Source organism: Otolemur garnettii, unplaced genomic scaffold, assembly GCF_000181295.1.
Source record: "Otolemur garnettii isolate 467f Iridium unplaced genomic scaffold, OtoGar3 scaffold00259, whole genome shotgun sequence".
Lineage (NCBI taxonomy): Eukaryota > Metazoa > Chordata > Mammalia > Primates > Galagidae > Otolemur > Otolemur garnettii.
In genome coordinates, this window is record NW_003852654.1 from 472,348 (window position 1) to 480,477 (window position 8,130).

Consider the following 8,130-nt stretch of genomic DNA (forward strand, 5'->3'; position numbering starts at 1 on the left):
CTACCCAGGGGGACAGCTTGAGGCTCTGTCTCAAGAAAAAAAAAAAAAAAAAGACTCCTTCATAAGGCACAGTCACTCTGCAGCTGCCAAAACCACAGAAATGCTGTGGTAAGTGAAAGAAAATGCATCTGGGAACAGCATGGGGTAGAACTGTCAGTCAGGTCCCGGCAGTTGTGCCCTATAGCACTGATAAGGAGTGTGGCCCAGAAACAGTATGTTTAAATTATCATTTCAGTAAAAAATAACAATGCATCAGGTTGCGGATGCAGCACAACCCACTGCTCAAATTTACAGGAGCCACACCCAACAGTAACTGTGGGGAATGGTCAAAAGGGGAGGGAGATACAGACAGACAGATGCAGCAGATGGATGGCTGCTCAGAGAAGGAGGCTCTGTGACTCCTAGATGATGTCAAAGACAAAGAGGAAGGGGTTAACTGAGGAGATGGAGATTTCCTCTTCACAAAGGTAAAATCCAGAAGAAATCTCTACAGTGGTGAGTAGTATATGTAAATCTAGCAGGTTACCATCAGTTCACATGGAGAGAGTGGTAATCCACAGGTGCAAGAGGACATTAATGCCCCTCTGTGGGATCTACCACCAGACTGGCTGAAAAGGATCCTTACAACTGTGTGTTGTTTTGAGCAGCCATCTCAAGGACACTTACTGAGGGGGACAAAAGTACAGCTGACCTGATTTTCTCTCTGCTCCTTCCTCTCCCACATAGCCCTGCATTTTACTGCATTCCAGGATTTCGAGGATACTCATGAAAGCACATGGCTGCCAACTGAAGGCCATGACAAATCATTTTCTGTACTGGCTGAGAGCCAGAGCCAGTAAAAAGAGTTGATTCCAGAGGGAGAACGAGGACACAAATAGGCTGCATGAACAGGTTTTCAGAGGCCCATCCCATCCATGCCTGCTATGCTGCCTGGACAGCATGAAATGGCATAGCTGTGTGGTCAGGAGCCTAGAAGAAAAAGGACTAGAAGATCAATGACAAGTAAGTGTGGGGTAGAGACATATTAGTGAGTGGACACAAAGTATAAGGACATTTATGTCCACTATTAATGCCACTGGAAAGCATCCACTGTGGAAGAAGCATAAAACAAAGGTTCTCAATGGTGTTGCTGGGGGAGAGACAGCTGCATATTACTGCCCATCCCCAAGCATGACAACACCCCCCCCCCACACGTACACTCTAATCTTCCTCTGGCCTACTAAACCTTTGGCATAAGTTAGCCCAAAATACCCACATGTACTCATAGCCTCTAATTAATGGACTCTAGCGTTTAACATCAGCCAGTCTCTGCACAGACCATCCCAGTGCTGGCAAAATATGATGTATTTGGCTATCATAACAGGGAGAGAATTTATGTATGGACACAAAAGTGTGGGCTTCCATTGAGTAAGGCTGATCTAGCTACTTTTGCAACTGAAGTCCAATATGCCAACAATAGAAATCAATGCTAAGTTCCTAATCTGGAGATTAGCCAGCTTCTTGGTGGCCAGGAAACTCCACTGGATTCTTTCCATCCTAGAAAGAATAGGCTCGGCGCCTGTGGCTTGAGTGGCTAACGCGCCAGCCACATACACCCAAGGTGGCGGGTTTGAATCCAGCCTGGGCCCGCCAAACAACAATGACGGCTGCAACTGAAAGATAGCCGGGCGTTGTGGCAGGCACCTGTGGTCCCAGCTACTTGGGAGGCTGAGGCAGGAGACTCGCTTGAGCCCAGGAGTTGGAGGTTGCTGTGAGCTGTGATGCCACAACACTCTACCCAGGGGGACAGCTTGAGGCTCCGTCTCAAAAAAAAAAAAAAAAATAGAAAGAATAGTACTTTATTCTGTTAAGAAGAGATATAACCCAGGAGTGGGTTAGCCTTTCCTGCAGTAGTCTGCAGGGCCTCAGCCAGCATCAATTATCTGAGCTCTTATAGAGGATTTGATTCACTAATGTGGGGTTCCATATAACATCATGTTACACTAGGGGAGTATTGTATAGTAAAAGAGGTTAGGGAATGTGCCTGTGACCACTGCATCCATGGTGGTATTACATGCCACTCTACCCAGAAGCTGTCAAAGGCATAGGTAAAGATCCTGTTTGAAGGAAGATCTTGATGATGATGGAGGGTCAGCCTCAAGTTTCTGTATATGTATCAACTCAAAGATGATTCTGGGTACCCAGTAAGAAGATGAATGTGGGAACAAATGACTGGCAATAAAGGAAACTGTGCTTACCACTTCTCCCAGTGGCCCATCTGGGGAGTCTGTGCCTCTTTCCATAGAGGCCATACTAGTTTGCAATCTCACCAACAGTATATAAGTGTTCCCTTTTCTCCACAGCCAATTGAATTAGAGGCTATGGTGCCATGTGGCAAGTTGGGCTAACAGAAGCCAAAGGATTAGCAGGACAGAGGAAGAGTAGAGTTGGGGGTACTTTCATGCTTGGAGGTGAGCAGGAATATGCATTTGTCCCCCCCCCCAATGCCAGTGAGGACCATAAAGACATGAAACTAAGCAGCACGAGGATAAAGGGGACTGTCATGGAGACACACATGGCTATGTAAGGAGGTACTTGATCTCTAGCCACTAGGACACACATTTCCAACCCAGACCATACCTGTTTCACAGGACAGACAACACTCCCCTAGGATGGATGAGACTTAATGACTAAGGTCTGCACAGGCTGTCCCAGAGCCTACCCTGCAGCCCACTTCACCCTCTGCCCACCCCAGCTTCCCCAGTTGATCCCTAGAACACTCCAAATAAAATTCCTGCACATTAATCTCCATCTCAGAGTCCATTTCAAGGGAACACAACCTGTTCCATATAATTCATATTCAAATGTACTCTAATGTCATCCATCCATAAAAATTCTCATAGAACTAGTTGGCATAGTCTTCGCTTTTAGTCTTTTTAACATTATTTGATGCCTATATCATTAAGTGTTCTCTTTCCTTCACTCCATTATTCCATCTGCTGGCTACTCTGTGATTTATGCACTTTCACATTCATCAACCCATCTCTAGTTTGTTACCTTTCCCCCTTTCCCATTCTATATTCTTGGTTCTGCTGAGTCTACCCCAGCCACTTTCGCCAAAGTTTCCACTGGTTTCTAATAAGATTCAATTCCATGTGCACTGATATGTATTTTGACATAAGCTAACACAGTGCTTCCACTTTAAATATTTCTGACTAAAATGAAGATATATGATACATAGAAAATGTTTTTTACAGCAAGATACTGGAAGAGCACAGAGAGGAAACTATCAAGAGCACACAGAAACACCTTTTCCCCTTTGATGGAAGAGTTTAAAAAAAAAAAAAAAAGAACCAGAAGATAGACACACATGATGGCTTTTTATTTTATTCTAATAAAAGTTAGTACTCCCCACCAAAAAATTGTGAGATAGAAAAACAGAAGGCCTAGCTCCTAAGTTAAGCAGGATGTGGTTCAGAGAAGGACTCTCTATTCAAGGAAACATACTAGACATTCCTAACATCAGTAACATTTAAGGGTGTGGTTCACTTCTGAGATGAGTCTATACAGTACAAGATACATCTTCCCAGCCAGAGACCTTTTCCCTTAGAGTGAATATTTCCCATTGCAGCAAAAACACGTGATTTATTTGCCCGTCTCGGTTTCAGGGTAATCTTCATAGTAAGTGACAAAATGTTCCAGGATTCAAATGTTTTGCTCCTTCCTAATTTTTCTAAGATTTTTGTTTATTTCCTTTGGGATCTGATATATAAATCCTGCTAAATACATTTGGCAACATTTGTCCTTGATATCAACTGTTCTTTCACATTTTATCTAAAACCAATCGGAAAACCTATTATATTTTCTGACCTTTGCTTAGAAGAAGCTGAACAGCTGCAGGAACAGATAATATAAAACTGCATTTTCCCAGCTATTTATTTTAATCCTTGGCAGAGGCTCTCAGGATGTGTCCAGAGTCAGCTTATCCTGTTAATCAGTATCAAAATAATCTAGATTATAAAATGGTATCATTAAAATAAAAATCCTATCAACTTTCCTGGCAAATAACATGTGACTGCCTACAAAACAACAGAAAGCTAGATAATAAATGAATGCTTTACTCTATTGGATTTAATTTTACACACAAATGATTATTCACTATGCCTCAGGCTGCTTGCTAAATGGACATTACAATACAAAGAAAGGCCAACATTAAAAGATAAATGACTGTTCAATTAAATACCAACTACTGACAATCTGGGCCTTTACTCTTCAAAGTCAAAATTGCTAAACTGCACACTACATAGACCATAGTATGAACTTGAATCCCTTCCATACATATATACAAAAATTAACTCAAGGTGAATCAAAGTCCTCAATGCAAGAGCTAAAACTATAAAACTCCTAGAAAAAAATATAGTTGTAAATCTCGTGATCTTGGGTTTGGCAATGTATCAAAAATACATGCAAAAAGATAAATTGGACTTCAACAAAATGAAAAACTTTATGCTTCAAAGGATACCATTAGGAAAGTGAAATAACTACCCACAGAATGGTAAAATATTCATATATAATAGTTCTGATAAGGGTATAATCTATGTATCAAGGAGATATAAAGAAATTTTACAACTAAATAATAAAAGACAAATAATCTGATTTAAAAATAGGCAAAGAATTTGCATTTCTCCAAAAGTCCATTGATAGATGGATGGATAAATAAAATACAGGATATCTATACAATGGAATATTATTCAGCCACAAAGAGGAATGAAATACTGATACATGCTACACAATGGGAGAATGCTGAAAACATTATGCTAGGCAGAAAAGGCTATCTATTGTATGATTCCATTTATATGAAATGGGATAGGCAAAACCATAGTGATAGAGAGTAGATAAATGGTTGTGAGGGCCTGGGGGAGGGAGAAAAATTGGTAATGACTGCTTAATGAGTACAGGGTTTCTTTGGGGGGTGATGAAAATATTCTGAAACTAGAGATGATAATTGCACCACTTTATGGATTTACTAAAAACCACTGAATTGTATACTTTAAAATGGTGAATTTTTATGGAACATAAATAAAAAGGTAAAGATTTAAGAAATCAAACAATCAAACAAAAATATAAAACTTTACACTAACACACTGAAACTTAGTGAATTTTATAGTATGCAAATTGTAACTTCAAGGACTTAAAAATGGGTAAGAGATATTCTAAACTTTATACTATTAAATTCAATAACTCAGATGAAATTCCTTAAAAGAAATTATTTAGAACAACCCTAAAAGAAATAGAAAATTCAAATATCCCTTTAGCTTTAAAAAAAAGAATTCATAATTAAGATTCTTTATACAAAGCAACAAGAAGACCAAACTAAACCAAAACAAAACCTTCCAGCTTAACATGGTTTCCCTGGTTAATACACTCTAACATTTTAAGAAAGAAATGATAATAATTCTACATAAACTCTTCCATAAAATAGAAAAGTGAATACTTGTCAATTCATTTCATGAGGATAATATTACTCTTATACCAAAACCAGACAGTGACATTGTAAGAAAATCACAGATAAATATTTATAAAAAACATAAACAAAAAAAACCCCAAATAATGAAATACCATATGTGATTTAAACAACAGAAATTTATATTTTCACAATGCTGAAGGTAGAAAGTCCATGATTAGAGTACCAGCATGGTCGGTTTCTAGTGAGGGCTCTCTTCTTGGCTGCCTTCTCACTGTGTGTTCATATGGATTTTCTTTTTTTTTTTTTTCCTGCCTCAGGTTTATTTGTACAAATAGCACAGGAGGACCCAGCCCCATATAGACAGCAGCCTAGAGGTCACACCAGTCCTTTTGTCCTCATGGCAGACAGATGCCTCTACTCTAGAGCATTTGTGGGGGCCTGAGCACCTTTGGGAGCCTGAGCTAGAACTAAAGCTGGAGCTGCAGATGAAGCAGCAGATTGGGCCTGCGTTTGATCCTTGGCCTTGGCCTTTGGCCAGCAGAGCCTGAGACCGTGGGCAATGCATGCATGAGCATGCTTCCCAAGCTTGGGGTGGGCAATGTAGGCAAGTTGACTGAGTTTACAGCTGGTGCCCTTTGGAATCTTGGTCTTAACCTCCTTGGGCTTTACAAGGGCCTTGATAGCTTCAGCACGTGCACTCACGGCCTTGGCATTGTTGGCCTGCATCTTCTTCAGGCCCTTCTTCTTGTGCTTCTTGGCAAAGCGCATGTTCCTCAGGAACTTGGGATCTACCCCCTTAAGAGATTCATATCTTTGTGATCAGGGTTTCTTGATGCCATTTCTGTGCCACTTTCAGGACTGGTTGTGTGTGGTGTGGTTCTTGGACTTGGCCATGTCTGCACCGCAACCCGCAACTGCCTTAGCGCCTACCCATATGGATTTTCTTTAAGGCATGTCTATGGAGAGACAGAGAGAGACATCTTTCTTCTTCTTATAAGGCTGCTAGTCCTATTGAACTAGGACTCCATCTTTATGACCTCATTCAACCTACATTACCTCCTAAATGCTCTATGTCAAAATCCAGTTGCATTTGGAGGTTAGGATTTCTTTTCTTTTCTTTTCTTTTTTTTTTTTTTTTTTTGGACTCAGAGCTAAAATACCCTTGGTAAATCTGCCATCAAAGATCACAGCAACCTCAAACTCCTGGGCTCAGGTGATCCTCTTGCCTCAGCCTCCCAAGTAGCTAGGACTATAGGCACCCACCACAACATCCAGCTCTTTTTAGAGACAGCGTCTGGCTCTTGCTCAGGCTGGTCTTGAACCCAGGGCAATCCACCCGCCTCGGCCTCCCAGAGTTCGCCCAGCCTGGAGGTTAGGATTTCAACATATGAATTTGGAGTGGGACATAGTTCACCCTATAACAAAAATATTACCAAAATAACACAACAAAACCAGGTGTGTTTTTCCCCCTGGGAATATATAGCTTGTTCCTCCTGAAAAAAAATCAATCAAGGTAATTCACCATACCAACAGGATAAACAAGATAAACCTTATGATCATTTCAATGCATGCAGAAAAAGCATTTGACAAATCCAGCACCCAATCTTGAAAAAAATTCTCAAGACACTTAGGAGGGAACTTCTTCAATGTAATAAAGGACATCTATGAAAAAATTACAGGTAACATTATACATAATGGTGAAATATTGAATTCTTTCCCTCTGAAATCAAGAACAAGATAAGGATTTCTGCTATCACCAGTTCTATTCAACATTGTACTCGCCCATGCAGTAAGCTACAAATACATAAATAAATAGCATCCAGTTTGAAAATGAAGAAGCAAATTGTCATTTTTGCACAAAACATTATCATATCAAAACCACATGGTACTGGCATAAAAAATAGAGACATAGACATCTGGAACCACATAGAAAACCATGAAATGAAACTAATATCTTACAGCCATCTGATATTTGATAAACCAAACAAGAACATACACTGAGGGAAAGGATCCCTATTCAACAAATGGTGCTGGGGGAACTAGATAGCCACAAGTAAAAGACTAAAACTGGAACCACGATGTTTCTCCACTCACTAAAATTGATTCAAGATGGATATAAGATCTAAATCTAAGGCATGAAACAATAAAAATTCTTTAAGAAAGTCTGGGAAAAACACTCGAAAGTATCAGCCTGGGGAAAGACTTTATGAAGAAGACTCCAGTGGCAATTGCAACAACAACAAAAATAAGCAAATGGGACTTAATGAAACTGAAAAGCGTCTGTATAGTTAAGGAAACAACAACCAAAGCAAACATACAATCTTCAGAATGGGAAAAGATATTTGCATATTATGAAACAGACAAAAACTTGATAACTAGGATCTACAGAGACCTCAAGTTAAGCAACATAAAAAGAGCCAACAATCCCTCATATCAGTGGATAAGAGAGATGAATAGAACCTTCTCTCAAGAAGATAGACAGGGCGGCACCTGTGGCTCGGTGAATAGGGTGCTGGCCCCATATACCAAGGGTGGTGGGTTCAAACCCGGCCCTGGACAAACTGTAACAAAAAAAATAGCTGGGCATTGTGGTGGGTACCTGTAGTCCCAGCTACTTGGGAGGCTGAGGCAAGAGACTCACCCAAGCCCAGGAGTTTGGAGGTTGCTGTGAGCTGTGACACCAC

At 40.4% G+C, this 8,130-nt stretch overlaps 1 protein-coding gene and 1 pseudogene across 1 annotated transcript in view; both read right to left on the bottom strand.

Moving 5' to 3' along the window:
* F8 (coagulation factor VIII) overlaps nt 1-8,130 on the bottom strand; it is a 217,711-nt gene that overhangs the window by 198,624 nt on the left and 10,957 nt on the right. The window lies entirely within an intron of this gene.
* LOC105888293 lies at nt 5,760-6,358 on the bottom strand (annotated as a pseudogene).